This window comes from Ornithodoros turicata, chromosome 2 (assembly GCF_037126465.1).
Source record: "Ornithodoros turicata isolate Travis chromosome 2, ASM3712646v1, whole genome shotgun sequence".
Classification (NCBI taxonomy): domain Eukaryota; kingdom Metazoa; phylum Arthropoda; class Arachnida; order Ixodida; family Argasidae; genus Ornithodoros; species Ornithodoros turicata.
In genome coordinates, this window is record NC_088202.1 from 66,423,641 (window position 1) to 66,434,847 (window position 11,207).

At 42.9% G+C, this 11,207-nt stretch overlaps 1 long non-coding RNA gene across 1 annotated transcript in view; it reads right to left on the reverse strand.

Annotated features, from left to right (window-relative positions):
* LOC135385521 (uncharacterized) overlaps positions 1-10,548 on the reverse strand; it is a 310,261-nt gene extending 299,713 nt beyond the window's left edge. Inside the window, exon 1 of the long non-coding RNA XR_010420438.1 lies at positions 10,325-10,548. This is a non-coding gene — a long non-coding RNA (uncharacterized LOC135385521). The remainder of the gene's footprint in view (positions 1-10,324) is intronic.
* Between the last annotated feature and the right edge of the window lie 659 nt (positions 10,549-11,207).

An 11,207-nucleotide genomic window follows, 5' to 3' on the forward strand; every position in this document is an offset into this window, starting at 1 on the left:
CGCGACGTTATAATTTGCGAAGAACTGCGCCCCCACGGTACGTCGTGGGAGATATCGTTGTTGTCCGCCGACTCCCAATTCATACTGGGCAACCTACGAAAACTACATTGTACAACTAGACGGACTCAGCCAAATATAGCGCACACACAGATGTATACACACAGAATCGGCATGCAAGGATCAGATAACGAGAGCAGAGAGGTATCCAGCTTTTTGAACACCTGTGGTCGCCTTTAGCGCTCTCTCAGGTTTGCGGACGGCCGATGAGAGAGTCAGCGTCTCAGCCTCGATGTGTTCAGCATGAGGCATGCACTCTTTTTAGTCAAGTACACTTCCCCTATGACTGTTCCCCTACCTCAACTCACATTTGAGATACCGAGGTCCCACGGTGATCGACGAGGTCTTACCTAGTGACACGTATCGCATAACACAGTTGAGTCAAGCATCAAAACGTGCCTACCGCACTACAGCGCACGCTGACCAAATAAAGCTATGGTATACTAACCGGGAAACGAATGAAATAGACAATGGCGACAACAGTATTGATACTGAATGAAATGCACCACAGTTTCACAATCACTAGAGTTGTTTCTTTTATGAGTTATCCTTATATATTTTTGAAGTCACATATGCTACCCGACACGTGGGTTAAGTTTGAGTCTCAATGTTACAGTGTTACATGTTCTTCAATGCGTTGCACTGCTATGCATCTACTTATCGCTACAACGGTGTTATTAACCATTGTATAAGAAAGCTGATGACAATGTACGATGCTTCGGATAATGTTATGGGCACGGCTTCAGTTATGCACCGCGAGCTAAACTTTTGTACTATGTAAACCGTTTACCAATGTTTCTCTGTCAGGATATGTTTCCATTTTTATTTTGTGGCAATGTCATACTCCTGAACAGCGCATGCACGGAGACGCTTTATTGTGTTTCGAGGGCAAAACATTATTTAGGATGGCCGAATGTGAGCTGTACTCTAACACGTCAGATATAAACACGGCAAGTGCGTGTGTTTGCCCTCATTGACACGTTGGTCATAACTTGCAAGGGGATGCCACGGGCCAGGGTACGCTTCCCCGGCAGGGTGGTCTGTACGTGCCTAACGCAGCATATCGTAACTCACGTAATCCAATGCTCCGATTTCGTTTACTGTACATGGTGTGAAATAAAAGAGTCTGTTCTCGAAGCCCGAAGTGTGAAGACGTGTTGTCTGGACTCTGCGTCCTTCAGCCAGAGCGGGCCCTGGGCATAAGTGCCCTACGACGACAACGAAGCTACGGATTTCTTTTTATACGCACCAGTTACGCGTACGACGGTTGCGAAGCTTACAGTACATTGTACAACGACGATAGAACCTGAGACACGGAACAGAAAAAAGACAACACGACACGTTTCAGCAAGCCAATCTGTTCTTCTGTTCCAGTACGAGTTCGACTGAAGCAATGACACAGTCACTGCTTCAGTCAGACGTAGTCACTGTGACGTCCGTCTCTAGTCCACACGTGTTGAGACCGCGACGGCGACATATTGGAGCTACAATAAAATAGGTGACCGTATTGATAAACTGTGCGTGCTGAACATAACAATAGTAACAAAACGAAGCGGATATGTTTCGACGCGGATGTTTCGATGTCGTTTTAAAATGTGCGCATAAATCTGTAATAAACGCGTGTATGTGTTTTGTATGTTGCTTTCAAATGTATTTGTGAATTTCACTTATCATGTATGTTGGAGTCTCATATTAGAATTTGCAACAAGAGCTGAATGGCTGCATTCACTGCAGGCTTGTTGGCTTCGCTGTGGCCCACAATTTAAAAGTAACGGGAAAAGTAACGCGTTTAATCGGTAACGTATTACATTTCTGATGGAGTAATTTGTAACGGTAAAGAATTACTTTTTGCTCAGTAGTAACAGGAATTTTAATCAATTACCTTTTTCGAGTAACGTGTGCAACTCTGGGCGCAGTACACAAGGAGCACTGTAGCGAGGGATGTACTTCGACGACAACGGCACCTCGTGCACCTATTACATCTATGCAGAGTTGTACACGTTACTCGAAAAAAGTAATTGATTACAATTACTGTTACTACCGCGCGAAAAGTACATCCCAGTGCTCCTTGTGTATCGCGCCATCGCAGGAGGCCGTTCTCGTGAGAACACTGAAGCTTCGAAATTTAACTTGTACATACAATATGCTTTTCCAGGAAACGCAAATTGGTTTGTGCAGCTCCCGTGTGCGTTTGGCAGCAGCGGCAGCGATTCGTCTTGGGGCGAAGCAGCCCCGTGGGGCAATGCCGGGTTTGCGCAGTGGTGGTCAAGTTGAAAAGTGTTTTCGCAGCTAAAACACAAATTGTTTTCATGAAACTTTGTAAGATCAATGTTCAAAGGGCATACTATCAGATGTAATTTGTCTCATATTTTCATCAGTGCCACCTCAGTGTCCAATTGATAGCTAGATTGAAGGAAGGAAGGAGATTGTTTTACATTATTTTAGATGACATATTGCCAACTTCGCAGGTTCAATGATAAAATCTGAGAGTGATGACAAACTGAAAGGGATGAAACACCAGCGGTGTGTCACTGACCCAGTCATAACAGTATGCCAATAAGAAAAATACATATAAGGCAGGTACACAATAATTATACTATCGTTCAACACATATGCACACACTGCACATACCTTAAGCTTTACTCAGCCAGATATGCTGCAATAATAATAACAGTAATTTCGTATGATTTTACGTCTCATCAACTTTGATATTTCAAATAATTTCTTACTTGCTTTCTAAATATAAATAGTGATTTAGATACCTGAATGACTCATGCAATCAATTCCAAAGGTTTACTGCAAAGTACTGGTATGAAAAATATCCGTAATTTGTACGTATTTTGTATTACGTAACAAATACGTAATTTGTTAGTAGACAAAGTATATGGCCCATAATTTGGTATTGAGGCTGTTGCTTCACGTTTAGTCAAAGTTATGAATGGCACGCTACACAGTTTATGTGTCAACTTATATACAACTGTACATAACCTGGAACGAAATAATTCTGAGACTGTAGGAATATTCATGAGTGTAAATGCAAATGTAACGCTCTCATGGTTCCGCAGTGATAACACAGTACAGTACGTAGTGCTCTCCTCTGCACAGCATGCAACGGTTTTATTGTGGATTCGTATGTTAAGGCGAAACTTTCTATGCCGTACGAAGTATGACTTCGGATGAATGTCATGTAGACTGGTGTAAAAGTAGGCAAGGGGAAAATAAATTTTAACTTGGATATTGCACAAGTGCCAGAACATATTTTTTTACAGATGTAAGAAATATGTTCATGACGCTGCAAGTGTTCATCGGGTAGAATAACTAATATTTTAACCGATGAACGTCTGTTAATGACATCAGAACCAAGAAGCACATCCTGAGCGTATGTACTTGTATAGGAATCTGCGGTGGCCTAAATATAACATACGATGACTTAGATGAGCTCACTCACAATTTATTATAGTTAAGCCACGCACTCAGCTTTGTTAATGCATTGTTCGCCCCTTTCATACAGTTCCACAATATCGCAGCATTGAAGAAATAATGAAGCGCCATCAGCAGATAAAATTGTCGGCACATCAAAAAATGCTACCAAGTCGTCTACAAAAACCAGAAATAACAAAGGCCTAAGAATTGATCCTTACGGAACGCCTGTGGAAACAGTACCTACATAAGAGGAGGTGTCAGCAACTTGCACAACCTGTTTTAGATTTTGCAAATAATTAGTGAGCAGGTTGAGGGGTTTACCTCCAATACCGTAGCGTTCAAATTTCATACATAATATTGAGTGGTTTAAAACATCAAAGACCTTTCTCAAATCCACGAATATCCCAATAGTTAAGAGATTTGTTTCAATATTACTTTTAAGAAGTTCACAAATTGAGAGCACCGCTAGATTTGTTGACTTATTTAACTTGACTTATTTTCTATTAGCTGAATATGTGGTAAACAACAATATTTCTGAAATTCATGATCACGTTCTATGCACAGCTACGATGCTCTATGCACGGCGATTTCCTGCACAGCAGCACTGAACAGTTTAAATAGCTATGAAAGAATTGCAGTTCCGTAAAAAATTCCAAAAGTTATCAAATTTGTAGTTTTCTCCGGGCATAAACTATCGATAAAAAGTGTCGATCGACATTTCAACGCTTTTGGCACGAAAGTGTTATGATTTGCCATCACTCAGAAAAGATTTGGTTGAAATTTGCAAAAAAAGCTACTTTGTTGATTTTTTTTTTTTTACCATGTAGGTCACATGTCCCTTCGCAAATTTTCAAGAGGTAGCCACGAAGCGAAAAAAAGAATTGCGGCGGGGAATTGGAATCAACTACAATTTATTTGAAAAAAATCGAAGATGGTTGGGCGGAGCGTGCGAGACATTTTTCATGGAATGACCCCATTATCTTCCCTCAATCTCAGGAGATGTCTCAAGATTTGTGCCGCAAACTATTACGATAGAACACCTATAGGCGATGCCACTCCACGCTTCCGCCAAGGTCTTTGAACACGCCTGCACACGTTCGTCAAAGCTATCCATAGCCGATGTGATGAAATAGAGCCTCCGCTCGGTCTTACCGCGATGGAAGATAAGTCTCTAATCTCATCCTCTACAAAGAAGACGCACTTTGCACGGTTGTGCCTCATATGCACCAAATGCTCATAACTCCCAAATGCTCACAACCTCCAAACGCTCATATGCACCGAAAAAAAGTTGGTGGTTTTGAGCGTTTGGTGGAAATGAGCAGGAGGAGAGAAGCTGCTCATAAGCACCAAACGTCCAGAACACCCGAATGCTCATATGCACCGAAAGGCGGGAGACCACAAAGGCCGGGTCTTCCTCTCCCGCATTTGGAACAAGGTCATAGGGTGAGAAAGGTGGAATGAATGGCGATTACCAAGGCCGCTTAATGTGTCAGTTTGAAGTTTATGTAACAGCTTGGTCCTGCTTGTATGTAGCCAGAACGAATAGCGCCTTCTCGTTTATGGATTCCAATTTGAGCTTTATTTTCATAGACATGGAGGCAGCCTAGGACAAAAGACTTGATTCTAGCTCGAAAGGCACACGGCTCCCAGGGCTGTAGCAACAAAGAGCGTGGTCCCCTCCGAACATATGTCGGGGTTCACTTACAGTGCAGAAGCTGGAATACGATATTTATATAGGGTTTATATTATGCATACATAGGCCTGCAGTGAACATTTGCGCAAAACCCTTCTTTCGAGCCTTGTTCTTCGCAAGTTGGTTAATCAATGCGTCATAGTCCAGAGATATGATAATCATGCGATGGTTTGTATCTGCGATGGTTTGTATATGTCCCCTCTATGTTGTTCCAGCCTCAGAACATCAGTTTCTCTCATGATAATCATGTTTTCGGTTGACTACGAACTCAGAAAGCCTGACATCTCTTATGGTTAATTGAGCGCAGGATATTCTTGATCGGTCAGTTTCATTGTGCTGAGACTTCTTTCAGCATCAGCGACAGTAGCTGGTGTGGTCAGAAAATAGAATGGTGACGCAAATGCAAGGATTCAGATATATCTCCTGGAGGCTTTCTTTTATGTGTACGTTAAAAATTGTTTGGCGTCTCTTTGTTTGGCGTTCTCTCTTTTTCTCAATGACACAAAAAGATATTCCATTATAAGTTCGCTGGCATCGACGTCTACCATTTTTACTTCAAAATTTTTGCTGCGATTCTCCAGTTCAGGTTCCCATTGACGCTGCCCCAAGTTGTTAGCGTTTTACGGAAATCCAAACAACTTTTACCACGCCACGAGTTCGTCGACAAAACAGAAGATATGGCCTGATCAGTGAGAATAAGAAAGAACTGAGATTTGAATTTTCGTTCTGCAGAAAGACGACTCTTCCTTTTCATTTTGTTTTATTTTATTTATTTATTTTTTCACTTTTAGGAGAAGGTAGCAGACATTGCAGAACTGCTTCATGATCTTGTCGCGTTGTCTGTACTCCGCAAAATAAAGAGAGGAACAGAAGGAACAGACGCAATTTGTACAATACAAGCGGTGCAGCAAATCGAACCGCTTTTATGTTCCTCATTAAATGGCGTGCAGCATTTATTGTTGATTAAGATTAATGTTAATTTAAAAAAGCATTTTAAAAAAGCATGAGTGCGAATGATAGCACTTGATTGGCTATGATTCGGTTTATCAGATGTCCACAACGACGCTCCTGTATTTTTGGGCGCACGAAACCGCGCGGGACCATTTCTTCCGCCACGCAACCAGGGACCAATTTTTCCGGGACGAACTTTTCCGGGACTATTTTTTTCCGAAACTCCATCCAACATGCTCTACACATTCTCGCTCCTATAGTTATTCTACCTTCGGTCTGGAAGATGACTGGCTTGGTTCTTTGGATGATTGGTTTTCAACTCATTTCTGTTTGCTCACCGTTTTAGGCATTCAAGAACAACATTATTTCCTCTTATAAGTAGAACTCGGAAATTTAAGTGCCAAAACCATGAAAATAGACAGATATTTAGACCCAAAAAATACCTACACGGGCAAGAACATGCAAAAACAGACACGTTGTAGCACATGCCAAAACTACTTCTAATGTACGCTTCACGACGCATACTTTATACTGTGGAACTGTAGCGAATTCTACAGAACCATTCGGTGACGCCAGTGCCTGACTGCGACGCTGTGCAGCGTCAATCCTCCTTCCTGCACCGCTAGTTCAAGCTCACTGGGTGTTATCGTTGAACCTCTAACATATATTCAGTTTAATGTTATTTCTTCAGTTTATTTTTACTACTCGTTTTCTCTTGTGTTTACTCGTTTATGTAGCTTAAGGCGCTATGGAGTAGACGGCGTTCCATGTTGATATCCGTTCATCGGCCACATTTTCTCTTACACGTTTTGTCAACCACACTCTACCTCAGGTAGGCGAATTTAATTCACTGTGGTGACGGTGAAAGGTCTCGCCGTTGTTGGCCTCACGGAGGTGGGCAACGTCACGACTGACGGCCTGTGGGAATGTGCATCCTGGTCGACTTCTATAGGAACTGTGCCGACATATGATTTGGTCGAAAGACATTTCGTCGAAGATCGAAACGGCAGCGGTCGTTTGATCGATTTTTTATTGGTTCACCTGGATTGTTGCACGCCGCAGTTCTAAATGCCGTTATCCGTTTGCTCGTAAACACATTCCTCATGCTAACCCACTTTGTCAAATAATAATTGATTTCAAGTATTAAACATTCTTGGCAAATAAATAAAAAATAAATTAATGACATTTTTCGATTATTTATTCCTGTTGAATGTGGATAAATTTTAACAATGTATTATTGTTTCTGACAATCAACTGACCATTGTATAGGAGAAAGAACAGTTTTAGTTTATTTACTTTTCGCCTATGTGCAGGTGAATCTAAATTTAGTTCTTGCAACAGACATGTAACCGAAGAAGTCCTTCGAAACCCAGACAAGATACGCAGGGCAGCAGTTCTTTGTACTTTCTCTATTTTTTCGGATAGCGTGCATGTGTAGTGACCCAGATTGCAGATGCATACACTAAACGAGGTTGAACTAAGGTTTGATATGCTGTTAATTTAATATCTTTCGTTGTGCCATGGCGAAATTTCCTTCATAGCATCCACAGACTTCGAGTGGCTTTCGCGCACATATGACTATCCCGTTTCAGACCGTTCCCTTTAAATATGTCAGCAGCAATGAGAAGGATGCTCAGAAGAAACACAGACTATCGGCTGCTCCCAACCTGGGGCAACTTTTTTCAACATGTGTCCGACTGGTTCGTAAATTACAAACGTCTGCAAGTAACCAGCGGTCCCCCTGCAAAAAAAAAAAAAAAGAGACAGAGAGAAAAGAAATAATAATAATAAAAATGAAAAAAGCAGAGTACCCTGATTGCCAGCTCCGTATGCTCGAGTCAAAATTTACAGAAAAAGACGTGCGGATGACACAGTGCATGCAGTTTTGAACTCCCTTCAAACAAACGTATTTCGAACAAACGGCGTCGATCAACCGGCTTTTCGATCAAACGGTTTTCAACCAAGCGGCGTTCGATCAAACGCCTTCGATCAAACGTCATTAGACCAAAGAGGGTTCGACCAAATGGGCGGCCACTACGGCGTTCAAACACCCATTGACTCACAATAGATAAAAATAAACTTCCATAAAAATTCGTTCTGACTACATACAACCAGGACCAAGCTGTTACATAAACCAAGTGAACCCGGACATATGTTCGGAGGGGACCACGCTCTTTGTTGCTACAGCCCTGGGAGCCGTGTGCCTTTCGAGCTAGAATCAAGTCTTTTGTCCTAGGCTGCCTCCATGTCTATGAAAATAAAGCTCAAATTGGAATCCATAAACGAGAAGGCGCTATTCGTTCTGGCTACATACAAGCAGGACCAAGCTGTTACATAAACTTCAAACTGACATATTAAGCGGCCTTGGTAGTCGCCATTCATTCCACCTCTCTCACCCTATGACCTTGTTCCAAATGCGGGAGAGGAAGACCCGGCCTTTGTGGTCTCCCGCCTATCGGTGCATATGAGCATTCGGATGTTCTGGACGTTTGGTGCTTATGAGCAGCTTCTCCCCTCCTGCTCATTTCCACCAAACGCTCAAAACCACCAACTTTTTTTCGGAGCATATGAGCGTTTGGAGGTTTTGAGCGTTTGGAGGTTATGAGCATTTGGTGCTTATGAGCTACTACCCTTTGCACAACATAAGCTCCACACTGCAACTGCAGCGTTGCAAGTGTTACGTGGTGTTACCTTATCTGCAGCACTTCTATGGCGCGCTTTAAAACAGATCCATATGACACGCTATTATGAAGGCAATATGGAACTTATGTACAGCAAGATTTTTTCTTTCCGAGTATGCGAAACAAAAAGCCCTGTTTAGCAAGCCCCTGCAAAGCCCTGCTACTTTTAGCAAAAGCCTTGTTTAGGTCAGGACTGCCAACCTTAGAGCACAGACATTTGCTGCATTGGATTACGTACGTGTATGCAGGGAAGCGGTTGTGAAGAAAGGTTCTATATTAATCTTAGAAACAAAATTAGGAATTGTGTGAAAGCGATTTATAGTGCACTTTAAAAGACGTACCTCGCCTGCATCTTCGGACATTGCTTCTCTGAGCTTATTTCACTATCCTTCATTTAACAGCATCAACATAACATCATTGGAAATATCACTGGACCAGTGGCGGATCCAGGGGGATCGCCGCCCCCCCCCCCCCCGAAAAAAAAAACAACAACAAAAAACGTCAGTTTAAACATTGCCTGACCGGTGACACCGCACGTTGCCTTGGTGCCATCAGGAATTGTTCTTAGATGTGTGTAGTATTAGGAATTAGGAATTTGATGAAGGGTCTCAAGACGGACATCTGTTTTCGTGTGTCCCATGGTCCCGAAATGAGTCGGAGGTCAAGGAGTCGGCTCTCAATCCGCGGAAAGACGAGATGAGAAAGATGAGATTAGAGACTTATCTTCCATCGCGGTAAATTCGCGACTGATATTTCGCAGCGAAGCTGTTGATCGCGCTACCAACTCCTCGTAAAAGCGATACCCGGCCGAGAGTGACTGCGCACATGAAGTTATTTTTCAGTTGTGGAGACCTTGTGGACACTCAGCACATGCCCTTTCAATTTGTACATTTTGCAGAAACACTGACCCTATTATGGACTCTCGCTACTTCACAGGTGAGAAACCGAGAGCAATGTTGAGAAAAACAATAATCCTTTCTGAAGCGACAAAGCGCATTTTCGAATGCTATCCAACAAGACCAGTCTCGTGAAAATCGGTTCATTATTTACCGAAGGAGACTGCAAAGTTTGTCCCATAGAAAATACATGGGGCAGCCGGAGGTAATCTGCATTTTTGTCCCATAGAGCCCAATGCATAGATATCCAAAGAAACAAAATTGTGTATAAATTCAACCAAGTGTCGCACACTAATACAAAAGTTTCAGCCGATGCAGGATCAGTAATAGTTTTTGTCTCTGTGACGTTTAACTCAATATGTGCGCCGTCTCAGAGATGAGCTGGACAGAAGGAGCCCCATAGAGGTTACATTGATGTTACAGGACCTTAGGGTTACACCCGATATGTACAGTGCATGCCAGTCATTCTCTTGGTCTCAGAGTGACATCGTTCAATATCGCCCTGTGGGAGACATGTACACGTTGTAAATTGTTTTACGAAGCAAGTCCAGTGCACATATATTGCCCGGCGCGACAGTATCGGCGTAAGTGGTTGCTGAAAAAATGCAGTATCAAACGCTTACTATGTTCCAGAGAAGTTCTTGAACAGTTGACAATGGAATCCGCTGTTCGCTATGTCCTCTTTGCTTGCACCACAACGCGACAATCCCTCTTTCCCGAGTTTCTCTGCGTTTCCCTGAGTGCACTCACTGTGCACAATGTGATCCCAGCGACAAGTTCACTTATTCTCCAATGCAGTTCGCCCGAAGGCAAGAAAATGCCTACCGGTAACACCACTACCACACACGTCCACCATCACAGTCACACGTCCACCAGACTTCTGCTCCACACAGCTACACATGCAGCGTCCTGTCTCCGTGAAGAGGGAGCATGGGAAAGCGAGAATCCGAGTGAAATAAGATGAACAAAACTGCGTGGCTTTTCGTCACCACAGGGAGAGTTCGTGTTCCCCGGTGCTTTGCGCCGGATGTTGTTCTCGGATGACGCGTCTCGATTTCGTGGCGTAGAAACTGTACGGTGGGAATCGAACGTCGGACGTGTTCGCCGTTTCGATGTCGACCAGACAGTCAATTTATTTGCTTTCAAAAGTGCCTCAACAGGGTGTTACGTGGGTTAGACGGGATAAAATATAAACGGGACAACAATACATTAAACAAAACTATAGAAACAATATATGAGCAGGGAATGCCAAATATCATGAAAACCAGTGCTAGCAGAGGAACGCTGTGTTTGAAATTTCGTTGTGTTTCGCGCACAAAAATAAGCGACCCCGAAAACGGTTGGCATGAGAATACAACGCAAGTAAATGCCCAAGACGAAAATGCATACCCGGCGTTTCACACTGCAAAACAAAACTTAACTTATTTGTTGTTGTTGTTGTTGCAAAACAAAACACCAGACAGCGACAAAACACCGACAAGACTCAGAACGCTGTCGCTGTCTGCG